At 44.8% G+C, this 15,727-nt stretch overlaps 1 protein-coding gene across 1 annotated transcript in view; it reads right to left on the bottom strand.

Moving 5' to 3' along the window:
- The window catches only part of KCNIP1 (potassium voltage-gated channel interacting protein 1), a 379,587-nt gene that overhangs the window by 327,382 nt on the left and 36,478 nt on the right, over positions 1 to 15,727 (bottom strand). The window lies entirely within an intron of this gene.

Raw genomic sequence — 15,727 nt, 5'->3', positions numbered from 1 at the left:
ACTTGGCCACATTTACGCGACCAGTAATGGGTAGGTGATTTGAGGCTGAGTGTGTTGAACTCCGGAGCCCTTGCCCTCAAATGCTATACACATAGGCTCTCCAACTTACTCCTCCTTTATTTGCTCAAGGGGCCAGTCCTCTTTTAACTTCTAGACCCACGGATCTGTGATTTTCCATAAACATACCCCCAATCTCTCTTCCACCAACTCACTGCTCATGGTGATCCCAATTTCCCTTATATTAGAGCCAAATATTTTTAGAAAATCTTCAATGAAGCTTGTTCTCCAGGAGGAAAACATAGTAACCATATATGCAATTATTTATCAGTTAGCTGGTGTTTTAGACAAACAAGGAACTGAGGAAGTAAAAGAGGAGACATAAGTTTTGAGGAAGTGGAAGAAGTGTCTAGTTGAAAGGTCAAGCCCAGGGGAAACGGGGAGGGAAGAGGTATTCTAGCCCCTAGTCTCTATCTGGATGTGGTACAAATCTTGGTATTGCCAATCACATGAGGTTTCCATGAGAATCACATGGAAACATGATTGAGCAGGGGCTGGTAACACAGCTGTGGAAGGAGACTGTGAGAGCGAGCCTGGGATGGGAGCTCATCTGTGATACCACCTGCTCCCCAGCTCAGGGTGCAGGTGTTACCATCACTGGTCCAGGAGACTTCTCATCCGGTCTCGCATGGACAAGAAGATCGCAGGGACCTGAACCAATCGTTATGTACCACAGAACTGACTGTCAGAGAACAATGATCACAGACACTAATACTTTTGCCCAAGGAAGGGTCTGCCCAGTTGTGCCTCATTCCAGCTCCCTGGCATGAGGCACCAGGAAAGCAAAATGAATCAAGGGAAGCCAGGAGGCCCTGCAAGGATACTCGAGTCCAGGCTGCTGCTGAAAATCCCTCTTCTCAGCTGGGCGCAGTGGATCAGGCCGATAATCCCAGCACTTTAGGAGGCCAAGGTGAGCGGATCACCTGAGGTCAAGAATTCGAGACCAGCCTGGCTAACCTGGCAAAACCTTGTCTCTACTAAAAAATTAAAATATACTAATAATTAGCTGGGCATGGTGGTGGGTGCCTGTAGTCCCAGCTACTTGGGAGGCTGAGGCAGGAGAATCGCTTGAGCCCTGGAGGCGGAGGTTACAGAAAGCTGAGATTGCACCACTGCACTTCAGCCTAGGCAACAGAGCAAGACTTCATCTCAAAAAAAAAAAAAAAAGAAAGAAAGAAAAAAGAAAAAAGAAAATCCCTTTTCTCTCTGTGGCTGGAGGTAAAGCAGCATAATTTTGCAGGGCAATTTGGCCTTAATGTTTTATTAAATCTATATTTATTTTCATTTATTAGAATATCAAAAACCATTTATGCCTTATTGACTCCCCTTCTGGGAGTCTATCCCAAGGAAACAATCAAAATTACAGAAATACCTGTCTATTCCATGCAGCTTTATTTATGTGCGGGAGAACTGGAAGTCATCTTTGTGTTTAATAATTGGGAGATGTCTAAGTAAACTGTAGTCTATCTACTATCTAAATAATATCACGAATCCCTTGTATTAATAAGGAAAAAATTATAATACAATAATAAATTTTAAAATGGAAAGGTAAAAATCTTCACACAGTCCTGATAGACTGCAAAAATGGCCACAATATTTTGTAGTTCCTCCATCAAGAAATAATCTTTCTTTACCCTTCAGTCTGGGCTAGCCTCATGATCTGCTTGGACCAATCAAATGCCTGTAAGTGACAGTGCAAGTTTCAAGCTTGGACCTTGAGAGGACTTGCAGCTTCTGCTTCCCCTCCTGCTTCTGCATCTTGTCACCATGAGAACAGGCTTGTCTAGCCTTCTGAAAAACACATGGCAGAGTCACTAGCCTGTCACCCATGATAGCCCGGCAACCACCCGACACAAGGAGTCGCCTGGGGCCCACTGACTGCAAGTACATGAGTGAGCCTAGCTGAGACCAGCCTAGCCCAGCCCAGAAGAACCACTCAGCAGAATCATGAGCCTTTGGTGCCACTGCATTTTGAGGTGGTTTGTTACACAGCAATGGATAACCAATACACCAGTCTGTGATGATAACTATGTACAGAAAAACCATGTAAAAAGGGGAAAAAATCTGGGAAAAAATTTATAAATATACATAGTACATTTATTAAATGGTAGAATTATAGATGATTATTTATTAGTTTCAAATTTTTAAGACTGTGCTTAAGCTATTTACAATGAAAAATAAATGCACATTTAAAAAACTAAAATCCTGAAGCTTAATTTTCCTCTCTGGCGAGTTCTAATTCAAACCTCTCTGGCAAGTTTGTGTCCAGAGTTAGGACCTCATTATAATATCCTGCCTCCTGCCCACAAGAGATGCGGGAGGAAACTTAAGCCATGTCCTCCAGTGCAGGACCAAGACAGTGGTTTGTGGAGGGTGGTCCTCAGTCCCACTCTGCTTCTTCCCCACAGGCTCTAAAGTGGGAAGCTTAGAAGCTGTTTTCTGCTACAATATGCATCTCCCCTCTGTGAATCCCTCTGGCATGCAGTGCAGGTGGCTCCACGCCAGGAGACACTCTTTAATTGCTTCACTGTGTTCAAAGAGCTCCACAACCAAAGCCGGAGTAGTAGGATGAATCTGGCATTTGGATTGTAAAGGCCTGAACTCAAACTATAGCTTGGTTCTTCCTGGCTTCTGCATTCATTTCTTGGGCACCTGCTATGCATTAGGGCCTGAGCTATGCCTGGACCTTCAGAGATAAGTTGGCCATGGCCTCCATCCCAGAGGAGCACTTGGCCTTGGGAAGGGGACCTATACACTCAAAAGCCAGTTTCCTCCAAAGTTAGGATGGTCACTTCATTGACTCAAACTAGGACACATTTGAGAGTAAAAGGAGATGACAGGAGTAAACAGGGCCTGTCCATGGCTGATGGGGACCTGCAGTCATGCTACCCATAGCCCATCTCTCTGTATGGGGTCATAGTCAAGATGTACAGTCTAGCACACAAAAGAAATTAAAACAAATTCAGAAGAAAGTCACTGCTTTTCCATAAACACGTAAAAGAGGATCACGTTAATAATTCTCAGTTATGTTTCTCGTATTTTTCCTCTGCTCTTGAATCTTCCCTAAATGAATCTGCCCCAAAATCCCTTACATATCAAACCAGGGAAACTTTTCTAGGACATCTGGCCCACATGGAGTTTCTTTCTGTCTTTCTGCCACTCCCTCCCTTTCTGGCTCTGATCTCTGGTACCTCTCTGCCTCCTGCTTTCCAGCTCTAGCTCTCTCTACCCATTCTCCAAAGGGATAGATGAGAGAGGGAGGAGGACTGAGAGCCAAAGTACAATTTGGGAGGTGGGATAAATCAATCTTATCAATCATGTTCCTGGCAAACATATAGATAAATTATATAGTGGGTTAAATCCAATGATGGAACAGGCCTACATGAAGGAGGGGCACCTAATTCAGCATCCCTTAATAAATAATAATTGAACTGTGACTTAAATGCTCTGTGACAGTCAAATCACCTAACTTTCCTGAGCCTCAAATTTCTCTTCTGAAAAATGAGCAAAATAATGAATTACATGAATAAAGAATAAGTGAATGAATGACACTGGCAGCCATGGCCAGCTGACCAACAAGGTGTGGTGCTTTCCCCCTATCCCCATCCCAAGAGTGTGATATTCATGCTGAGAAGTCACTGAGCCTTCAGGGGCTACATTTCCCAGACTCCCTTGCAGGTAGGCAGACCACATGACTCGTCCTCACCAATGGGATGTGAGGATCAGTAATGTATGTCACTTTCAGGCCAATGTGTCTGTGTATCAGATGTTCAATGATTCACACGTTCTTTCTGCCTCTCCTGCTCCCAGTCCACCTGCTGGATAACTCCAGGGGGACCTCAAGGCCACAGGATGGTGCAGCCACAGATGGAAGGAGCCTGGTTCTCCCAGCAACCACCTAGAGGAGAGCCTCGCAAGCAGGAACATTCATACTGGACTTCCCACGAGTGAGAAACGCACTGTTACTGTATAACGCCATTAAAACCTTGGGGTGGTTGCAGCAGTGAGTCCATCGTGACTAATTCACCTCCCTCTCAAAGTTGTTACATAGATTGAATAACATGAGTATAGTGGCTTGAATGGTGCCCCCACAAAAGATATGTCCATGTCCAAATTTCTGATACCTTGAATATGATCTTATTAGGAAAAAAAGAGTCTTTGTAGACATTATTAAACAAAGAATCTTGAGATTATCTTGGATTACCTGGGTGGGCCCTAAATCCAACAGTAAGTATATTTATCAGAGACAGGAGAGAAGAAGCCACTGTCAGAGCAGGAGAAGGCCACGTGAAGACAGAGGCAGAGCCTGGAGTGCTTCTCCCCTTAGAGTCTTTGAAGGGAGCATGGGCCTGCTGACAGCTTAATTTTGAATTTCTGGCCTCCAGAGTTGTGAGGGAATACGTTTCTGTTGCTTTAAACTACCCACCCAGTTTGTAGTAATTTGGGTCACAGCAACTCTACGAAAGTACTGTGGTGAGGCATGTGCCGGGCCCAGGGCAGGGCCTGGCATGAAGAAGACACTCAGTAAATTATGAAATTGTGAGGTGTTTGTTTGCTTGTTTTAGACAGAGTCTCACTGTCACTCAAGCTAAAGTGCAGTGGCGAAATCATGGCTTACTGCAGCCTTGACTTCCTGGGATCAGGCCATCCTCCCACCTCAGTAGCTTCAAGTAGCTGGGACCAAAGGCACGTGCCACCATGCCTGGCTCATTAAAAAAAATTGTAGAGATGGGATCTCACTATGTTGCCCAGGCTGGTCTAGAACTCCTGGGCTCAAGTGATCTTCTCGTCTTGGCTTCCCAAAGTGCTGGGATTATAGTCATGAGCCACTGTGCCCAGATCTAATGATGATTTTTTAAAAATCAGTCCTTTTATGCCCCTTCACTTCCCTCCTTAGAGACAGAGTCTTCTGGGAGATGGTGCTCCGCTGAGAGAAGGCACAGCTCTCATCTACCTTGTTCACTCTCAGAGAAGATTCTAGTGAAGTTCATAATAATATTCACTCTGAGTGTAAATGTAGACCTTGAGCTTCACAGGGGCAATCTTATTATTTATGGATGACAGACTTACATTTTCATTAATGTGTAACAAAAGGGGATTAAAAAGCCTCTCTCTGCAGTGTCTTTTTAAATGCCCACAGGAAGTAGCTCCTGGGACTGCCAGCCCTATGGGCTGCGGAAGAATCTGCCTCAGGCACAAGGTCCCGGCTGGCAGAAGGTCTCTGGCTCAGGAGTAGCACGGCGTGTCAGGAGGGTTATTCTGAGTCCCACCCCAGGCTGAGGTCCAAGTATGCTAGGGGAGAGCTCTTCAGAGCTGCCTGTGACAGGCTATGATGGAGGGAACAGGGAAGCTTAAGGCTCCAGAGATACATGTCCAATATCACTAGTTACGTGTGGCTATTTCCATTTACATTAATTAAAATTAAAAATGTAGTTCTCCACTTACGCTGTTCACATTTAAGTGCTCGACAGCCGTAGGTAGCTGGTGGCTACTGAATTGAATGGCTCAAAGTTATAGAACATTTCTGCCATTAGAAAGTTCTATTTGGACCACACTGCTCAGACAAGAAGGAATGGGGGTTTCGGCTCTAAGGTACTAGCATCGTGATCTTGGACAAGAAATGCTGTGTTTCTGCCTCAGTGTCCCCATCTATAAAATTAGGATAACCACAGTAACCTCTTCAAAGGGTCAGGATCAAATGAAATACTACAGTTCATGTACTCAGCACAGTTCTTGGCATATGTTGGTGATCAGTAACTGAGAGCTCTCACTGGTGGAGAAACATTCTACAAAGAGGAATGATATGGCTAGGCTCTGTGTTCCCACCCAAATCTCATCTTGAATTGTAATACCCAAGTGTTGAGGGAGGGACCTGGTGGGAGGTGATTGGATCATAGGGGCTGTTTCCCCCATGCTATTCTTGTGACAGTGAGGGAGTTCTCATGAGATCTGATGATCCTATAAATGGCAATTTCCCCTGGGATTTTCTCTCTTTTTCCTGCCACCTTGTGAAGAGGTGCCTGCTTCCCCTTCTCCTTCCTCCATGATTGTAAATTTCCTGAGGCCTCCTTAGCCATGCAGAACTGTGAGTCAATTAAACCTCTGGTGCTTATAAATTACCCAGTCTCAGGTAGTATCTTTATAGCAGTGTGAAAACGGACTAATACAAGGAATAAGGCAAGAATATCGCATAGGAGTCAGGAAGCAAGGGCTCCCGGCTGGGTTCTGGCACTCACGAGAGGCTGTCAAGACAGGCCTGAGTTCCAATCCCTGGTCTAACAAAGCTATGTGGCTTTGGGCAAATCACTGCACCTGTCTGAGCTCACATGGCTCACCAGCTGAACAGAGGTGTGTATTTTATCAGATCCTATGCTTCCACAAAAAGAGAAGAGGCAGAAGCCTTTAATGGCTAATATTCTTTGGCTCTGATCCATGCTTTTAGGAACCTGTTGGAAGGAAATAATCAGAGAGATGAAATAATCAGAGAGATGAGCAAAGACGACATGAACAGATCATCCCTGGAGAGTAGATCATCCCTGGAGCAAAGTCTGGAAAATAGCTTAAATATCTCAGAATAGGAAAATTGTAAAACATTTTATGGCATATCTATATGATGGACTATTATAGGGCCATGAAGTGGTATTTTGAAAAACAATATTACATAAATGGGAAAGTGCTTCTATTTAAAATAACAACATATTTTAAATTGTATAGTATATTCCTAAGTTTGTTTATAGAAAGTATTTGTATCAATCTTCAGAACATAATCCACCAATATTTTGACTGTGGTTTCCTCAGGACATTGAATCTTGATTGGTGTTTATTTTCTCCCTTTTTTACTTTTCTGTACTATCAAATTCTCTATGACTTACCTCTATCAGTTTATAAATAGAAAACATTACTCAAGGACAAAGTGATCATGTAGGCCTGTTATAGAAACCCCTGTTTACCAGGCCTCTGGTTTAATAAAATGTGACTAGAGTGACTCCATATTGAAGCGAGCAGCCAGGCATTCACAAAGCATATTTAAGGTTAATGCTAATGGTCTGAAAATAGCCAAATTCTAAGCTGACCACCACTTATAATTATGTAATATTTATGGCCATACAGAACATCTCCCACCAAGCCTGTACAATGTCCAGATATCTTAAGAGTACAGCCCATTTTACTTAAAGATAACGTCAGTTAGCAGCCTTAGGTTAAAAGATTCATGGTCATTGATAGCACCAATAGCCCTTACCTCTGGTGAGCACATCTACACATTCCAAGTTTAATTATAGCTCCTTCTAATTTCTTATAAATAGAGATGCTAGCAGAGGATGGCATGTTCCTCCTCCTGCTGAGGATGCCCTACTCTGTAACAAAGTAGTTTCTAATAAACTTGCTTCTTTCCCTGTACTCTGTGACTCTCCTTGAGTTCTTTCCTGCATGAGATCCAAGAACCCACTTGAGGGGGCTGGATCAGGTGCCTCTTTTCCAGCAACTAGCCTAGATGACCTCTAAGGGCCCTTGGAGGGCTGACATTCTATGACTTAGCACAGGAAGTTTACAGAATAACCTGTTTATAACCTCAAAACCCCCTGCCCGTGCTGAGAGGCTGGGAGGGCATGGGTGGGGCATTCAGCCCCTGGAGCCGGTCCTGACCTGAACCACTTAGAACAGCTGATGAAGATTGGGCCTCTGAATCTTGCCAGAGAAGAAGGACAGTTAGAATGGTCTAAAACAGGGGCTTCTTATGTATTCCTGGTCACAATTTGGGACCAATAAAATATTTTACTTCCAATGAACATATAAAAGACTGTACAATCTTGCTAGTAATTTAAAGAAAGCAAATTAAAAAACAGATGAAAGAGTTTTTACCTAGCCAAAAGACATATTTTCAAATTTAAGAGTGTTAAGAATTGGTGATGATGTGTGAAATCAACCAGTCTCCTCTACCAGCTGTGAGTACAAAAATTGGTATCGGTATTCTCGTCAGGCCTCTGAGCCCAAGCCAAGCCATCGCATCCCCTGTGACTTGCATGTATATACACCCAGATGGCCTGAAGTAACTGAAGAATCAAAAAGAAGTAAAAATGCCTTGCCCCTGACTGATAACATTCCACCACAAAAGAAGTGAAAATGGTCGGCCCTTGCCTTAAGTGATGACATTACCTTGTGAAATTCCTTTTCCTGGCTCAAAAAGCTCCCCCACTGAGCACCTTGTGACCCCCCACTCCTGCCCGCCAGAGAACAACCCCCCTTTGACTGCAATTTTCCTTTACCTACCCAAATCCTATAAAATGGCCCCACCCTTATCTCCCTTCGCTGACTCTCTTTTCAGACTCAGCCCACCTGCACCCAGGTGAAATAAACAGCCATGTTGCTCACACAAAGCCTGTTTGGTGATCTCTTCACAGGGACATGTGAAACAATTCTGGTAAAAGGTGTGCAGTATATAACAAAATCTTAAAAATGTAGAAACCTTTTGTCCTAGAATTTTGCCTTGGAGGTCCAGTCTTTATTCTAGGAAAATAACAAGAAGTGTGCAAACATTCATAAACCAAAAATAAAATTTTAAGGTCCTCCCAATCATCTGAATGGATCACTTCTCTCACCAGGGCATTCCAAAATCAACCTGAAAAACTGATTCAGGTCATGATGGAAAGAGGGGTCCAGACATGTCTCATTATGCCCTGCTCCCTTTTGGATCTCAGGAACAGCTGACCAACATTCAATGTCAACACCAGCCTTAAGTCGGATAAGAAACCTCTACAATCTATTCTCTCTGAAGCCTGCTTCCTGGAGGCTTCATCTGCATCATAAAACTTTGGTCTCCACTTTCACTCGTGTCCCTGTGAAGAGACCACCAAACAGGTTTTGTGTGAGCAATGAAGCTTTTTAATCATCTGGGTGCTCAGGCCAGGCGGGCTGAGTGGGAAAAGAGAGTCAGGGAAGGGAGATAGGGGTGGGGCTGTTTTGTAGGATTTGGGTAGGTAGTGGAAAATTACAGTCAAAGGGGGTTGTTCTCTGGCGGGCAGGGGTGGGGGTCACAAGGTGCTCAGTGGGGGAGCTTTTGAGCCAGGATGAGCCAGGAGAAGGAATTTCACAGGTAATGTCATCAGTTAAGGCAGGAACAGGCCATTTTCCATTTTCACTTCTTTTGTGATTCTTCAGTTACTTCAGGGCATCTGGATGTATATGAGCAGGTCACAGGGGATATGATGGCTTAGCTTGGGCTCAGAAGCCTGACATCCACAACTTCTTATTATAACCCTAGCATCCCTTTCTATAGATTATAACTCTTTCAACCAATTGCCAATCAGAAAATGTTTAAATCTACCTATAACCCTGGCAGCCCCCTCTTCAAGTTGTCCACCTTTCTGGACTGAACCAATGTATCTCTTAAATGTATTTGATTGACGTCTCCCAAAAATGTATAAAGCCAAGCTGTGCCCTGACTGCCTTGGGCACATATTCTCAGGATCTCCTGAGGGCTGCATCATGGGCCATTGGTCAGTCATATTTGGCTCAGAATATTTTACAGAGTTTGACTCTTTTCATCAACCTATTTTGTGCAAAGAATATTTAACAACCTGGGGCTCCAAATAAGCCACATAAAATTTGACTTACAAATGTTTTGGTTTAGAGTCCCTACCTACATAGCTTTCAGACCCCTACAAATATTGCTGGGGGATTTGCAGGGAGTCCCTGTGTGCTCAAGCCCTCTTGGTTTGCTCTTATCTAGTTTTCCTGTCCCAAAGCCACATACACAGGCAGATGGACTGATATCTATGTGAGCCCCTCCTGACCCCTTCTTACTCTCTAGCTGGCTCTGCCCTGGAAGCTGATCCCTGGGACTGCAGCAACAAGCTCTTTGTCTGTCTACCAGTTGGATCCAACCAAAGGAGATCAGGTGTCTGGAGAAGGGTCTGTAAGCCAAAAATAGAATGCTAAGTCCCTTGATTGACTGAATGGACCCCTCTTCTTGGCCAAGGAGATTTCAAAGAAACCCGAAAAACTAGTTCAGGCCATAATGGGGAGGGGATGTTGGACATGCCTCATAATAAAATACCTTCCTCCCTTTGGTATTCAGGCACGACTTACCAGCATTAACATTAACACAGAGGTCTTAAGACTGACAAACAGACTCTTTGTAGTAGTAAATGCCAAATTCCAAACTGAGTGTAGTATAGCATCACATGACAGATAGCAGCCTCTGAAAGAAACAAGTATTTTACCCCAAACTATATTTATTTGACATATTTTGAAACAACCCTGCAAAGCTGTCAGTTGTGGGGAAAATCTACATTCTACAGAGAATTCTCTTCCCTTTCCAAGTCTTTTTCTCATCCCAGAGAGATTTAACTAAGAGTCTAATCAAACCTTCTAAGGTCTGATGACAGACATTTATCATTTATTCTTTCTGAAGCCTGCTACCTGGAGGTTTCATCTACGTAACAATAACCTTGGTTTCCACAACCCCACTCCGTGGTTTTTTCTGTCGACTTCAACTTTTTAGGCAAAACTTAATTATTTCAACCAATTGCTATTCATGAAATCTTTGAATACACCTTTGAATCTTTGAATCCACCAGGAAATCTTTGAATCCATCACCATTTGAGATGTCCTGCTTTTCTGGGCCGAACCAATGTAAATCTTATGTGTATTCATTGACGTCTGCCTGTAACTTCTACCTCCTTAACATTTATAAAATCAAGCTGTAATTTAACCACCATGGACACATGTTCTCAGAACCTTCTGAAGTTTTGTCACAGGTCATGGTCCTCACATTTGGCTCAGAACAACTCTCTTCAAACAATTTACAGAGTTTGGTTTTTTCATCAACACATCCCAGGAGAGTGAGGACAGCAGTCTGTTCCCCAGCTTCTTCCCTGAGAGTCTCCCCAGGCTGGGGACATCCCCTCTCAAGAAGATTCTCCTGCGGATCCTGGACATAGCTCCCTTCCCTCAGCCCTCAACCAAGATTGTGAGCCCCTAGTTTACTACTGGTTTCCTATAACCTGTCCGCACCTTCATTCCTAATACCTCCCCAGGTTTCCCAATTTAAGTGTATCCTCTAAAGTGGTGTGCTGGCAAAGCAGCTCTCCAAAAAGACAAAAGCCCTGATTTGTATTGTTCGTAGATTTCCACAGTATAACTACTTCCATCACTGTGGTGGATTTTCAGCTCCTGATAGTTGAACACCTGGTTTGCAAAGGCTCTCACAGCGCCAGTGTGAGTCAGCTCCAGCTAGCCTGGGGACCCTGATTCATACAGGAGTCTACCTTTGCTGCAGCTATTTTAAATAATAATGATGGCCGTTATCTATCAGGGCCACTGCCCAAGGCCACAGCTAAGCAGAAGTGGAAATACCCTCTTCCTCGGTCCCAAAGTGGCATTGTTCATGTTCTAAGTCCCACAAGCCGCAACAACAGTTTTCTCTCTCTTGCTCTCTCTCACTCACTAAGGCTCAAATCCGGCCTGGGACAAGGCATTTTTTTTAAAAACCAACCTTACCACACAGACAGACAGCAGGGCTGTTTATTTATTTATGCTCCTCTTTGTCTCAAAGAGGATTTTCAAGGTGCTTACAATTATGTTAACAGCATGGCAGGATAAAGTAAGAGAAAAGTAAGAAAAATTAGGCCAAGGGAAAATATGGTGAAAAAAGTCAGAGGAGAAAGCAGTGAGTATCCCCCCACACAGCAGGGAACAACCTTACCAGGTTTTTTGTCGTGTCTTGTCTTGTGGCCATTTAATTCTAATATTGGCATTTACTTTTACTGTTGTTATACTTGGTCATCTCAACTCTTCTAAAAAATCCCCCATTGTTATTTCCTCTCCCTTTTATTACTCTCTCTCATTTAAAACACATCTTTTGCTTTCTGTTCTGCATTTTTGCAGTTTAGGAAATCTGGCATTGCTTTTCTGCAGGGAAGGGGCAGTATCTGAGTCACCTCGGCACAGTGATGTATCCAGAGCCTCTGCATAGCAAGTGCTGAGACGTCTGTGAACGCACAGCTTCACTAGGACTGAGAGTGACTAAAACCCATTCCTGCAGCACTCAGAGAGGCACACACAGGGGTTCAAGACCCAGTTGCCAATTTGATTGATGGAACTTATTATCCCAAGTGTTAGCAGAGAGGAGATATTGATTCAGAAGGACTTAAATAAACAAGCAGGTGTGTAATCCAGAGGGGGTACAGACTGAGCTGAGGACGTCTGGAAAGCAGCGGAAGCAGACATCGTGAAGAAATCTGGGGTCTCTTGCAAACTGCTCCCAAGGGAGTCATGGGGTGACAGAGGGGCAGGGACGGGCTGTAGAGTCAGCGGACACAGGTGCACTCCAGGCTCCACCACATGACACGCTAGGGGCGTGACCTTGGGAAAATCACTTTGCCTTGTGCTTTTACAGAAAGAACAAGGCCTTTTGTGGGGGATTGTGGAGAGGAATGTCCATGTGTATGTGTATGTGTATGTGTATGTGTACGTATTGCATATCGATGTGGTCATTCCCTGGTACATGGTAGGTGCTTCATAAACAAAAATACCCTCCCATATCACTGCCCTTCTATTCCATTTGTGCCATAGTGTGTGACCTAAGAGTAAATAAAGCACTTTTTTATTTTATTTTATTTTATTTTAGACGGAGTCTCACTCTGTCACCCAGGCTGGAGTGCAGTGGCTCAATCTCAGCTCACTGCAACCTCCGCCTCCTGGATTCAAATGATTTTCATGCCTTGGCTTGCCAGAGTAGCTGGGATTACAGGCACCTGCCACTATGCCCAGCTAATTTTTGTAGATTTTGTAGATTTTTTTGCCATGTTGGCCAGGCTGGTCTTAAACTACTGGCCTCAAATGAACCGCCTGCCTTGGCCTCGAAAAGTGCTGGGGTTACAGGCATGAGCCACCATGCCCAACCTAGATAAAGCATTTCTAAACTCTCCTGTAACACGCCATATAGCAATCTCAGGTGTTTTAATTCCCACCAGTTTAAATTCCCACTATCACCAGCAACACTAACAGTCCCCCTTTGAAATCACTTGCAATTCTGTTCCAGTTACTATGACTGCATAACAAATTACCCCAAAACGCAGGGGCATGAAACATTAGGTTTTTTTTTTTTCTTCTCATGGATTTTGTGGCTCTGGAGAGAGCACAGAGCAGGTGGGCTGTCTCTGCTCCACATTCTCTGAGGCCTCAGCTGGGAGACTGGCAGGCTGGGGGTGGAACTGTCTACAGGCTTGTCCTCTCCCATGCCGGGTGAGAGATGCTAGTTGTTGACTGAGATCTGAGCTGGGGCTGTCAGCTGGAGCACTGGGCCTTGGCTTCCTACAACATGGTGGCTGGTTCCCAGGTACATGTCTCGAGAGCGTGTCAGGAAAACTCGAGCCCCCGTCTATGACTTAGTGTTGAAAATTGTGCTGTGTCCTTCTACCATATTCTACTGTTGAGGCCCTTACAAAACTCCACCCAGGGTGAAGGGGAAGAGACATACATTCCCCTCTTGATGGTGGAGTGTTCATGCCACACTGTAAAAAGGGCCCATGGAATGGTAAGTACTTCAGTGTGACCATCTTTGGAAAGTACAATCTCCATACTATGTGTCAGGTAGCTTAGTGATCTCTCATTCCTCAAAAACACGGAGGGTCTAGGTATAATTTATCTCTATTTTGGAGAGAGACAAACTGAAACTTAGAGAGGCAAAGTAACTTGCCTTGGCAATTTATTTCACCTCTCTGAGCCTCAATTACTCCCTCTGTCAAATGGGTAGAAAAATCTCTACCTCAGTGGTCTATTGTGAGCCTATTGTGCTAGTACCTTTTGGCCGGGCGCGGTGGCTCAAGCCTGTAATCCCAGCACTTTGGGAGGCTGAGACGGGCGGATCACGAGGTCAGGAGATCGAGACCATCCTGGCTAACACGGTGAAACCCCGTCTCTACTTAAAATACAAAAAAATTAGCCGGGCGAGGTGGCGGCGCCTGTAGTCCCAGCTACTCGGGAGGCTGAGGCAGGAGAATGGCACGAACCCGGGAGGCGGAGCTTGCAGTGAGCGGAGATCGCGCCACTGTACTCCAGCCTGGGTGACAGAGCGAGACTCCGTCTCAAAAAAAAAAAAAAAAAAAAAAAAAAGAAGCTGTTGGAAGAGTCAGAGAAGATACTTTGTGATCTCTGACACCCGGTACTAACGCAGACCGTCAATATTTATTGTTGCAGCATTGTTATTTTCTTGCCCTCCACCTGTAGCCATCTGTCACACACAACCCCGCAGCCAGCAAAGGACCTGGGTTTTCACCCACAAAGGTGACACCCTTGAGGACAAAGCTTGTCAATGCCTTTTGGTTGTGGCTCACTTAGGGGCAGCAGAAGACCCCACAGCCCCCCTTCCCTGTTTGTTCCCGCCTTCCCTTGGGAAGAATGCTAAAGTTTGTCGATAAATTCCAAATAATATGTAGCCCTTAATAACTTATTTAGAGTATTACGAGCAAGGAGCCCTTTGGTTATACTCATAAACGGCAGCCTGTTGCACTGTGTATCTCTCCTCCGGGGAAGCAGGAGGAGGGGGCTGGCATTTCTGGAATAGCCTCAGGAGGACTTTTCCTGCCCCTGGATGGACAGAGGATCATCCTTGGAAAATTACTCTTCTGAGGTTGAATTCCAGATCCTGCATCCCTCTGTCAATCTGCCCGCAAGGTCTGAAGCTGGCCTTAGACCCTCTGGTGCTATGGTGCCCGTTAAACAGACAATGTAGTCTTCTGTTAATATGATTCAATTAGGAAAGGGGTGGAGAAGGGCACTCACCGCCTTAGAATGTGTCAGGGAGGCCTGAATGGCCGCCCTCATTTCGCGCCTGCTGAGGGCAGGAGGGAAGGAGGTGATGAGCTCGCTCAGCAGGGTAGGTCAGGCTGCACCCACCTCCCTGGGGGCTGGGGAAACTCAGTGTGACCTTCAGATCCTCAGGTGGCAGCTTACTGTATGATAGAGGTGATTTTTAATGTCTCAGGGCAGCCCCAGGGTCAGCAGAGACAGACCGAGCTGTGCAATCTGGAAGGGCCCGCTTTGAATCTAGTTTTGTCCCCTAGGGCTGGACCAGTGACTTCAAGTCTCCAAGCCTCAGTTTCAGGTTCTTTGATCCTTGGGTCCAGTGAAGGGTGGAGATATGCTGTCTTCTAGCACCATGCCTGATACACAGGAAAGCCCCAATATCTGGGATTGTTTTTGTTGTTTGTTGGAAAAAAACCATATATATATATATACACATAAATGTATATATATAGAGAGAGATGGGGTCTCGCTCTGTTGCTCAGGCTGGAGTGCAGTGGCACAATCTTGACTCACTGCAACCTCTGCCTCCTGGGTTCAAGCAATTCTTGTGCCTCAGCCTCCCTAATAGCTGGGACTACAGGCATGCATCATCACGCCCTGCTAATTTTTGTATTTTCAGTAGCAATGCGGTTTTGCTATGTTGCCTAGGCTGGTCTCAGACTCCTAGGCTTGAGCAATCCGTCCATCTTTGGCCTCCCAAAGTGCTGGGATTATGGGCGCGAGCCACCACACCTGCCCTTTGATGCTGAGTTTTAATCCTTACATTCACTTTACAGATGAAGAAGCAGAGATCTAAAAGCATGTTTCTTGCCTGTAAATGCTGACGTTCACTTGTCTGATTGCCAGGTACAAATCTCTGTAC

This window comes from Papio anubis, chromosome 5, assembly GCF_008728515.1.
Source record: "Papio anubis isolate 15944 chromosome 5, Panubis1.0, whole genome shotgun sequence".
Classification (NCBI taxonomy): Eukaryota; Metazoa; Chordata; class Mammalia; order Primates; family Cercopithecidae; genus Papio; species Papio anubis.
This window is presented reverse-complemented; position numbering and strand designations above follow the sequence as displayed.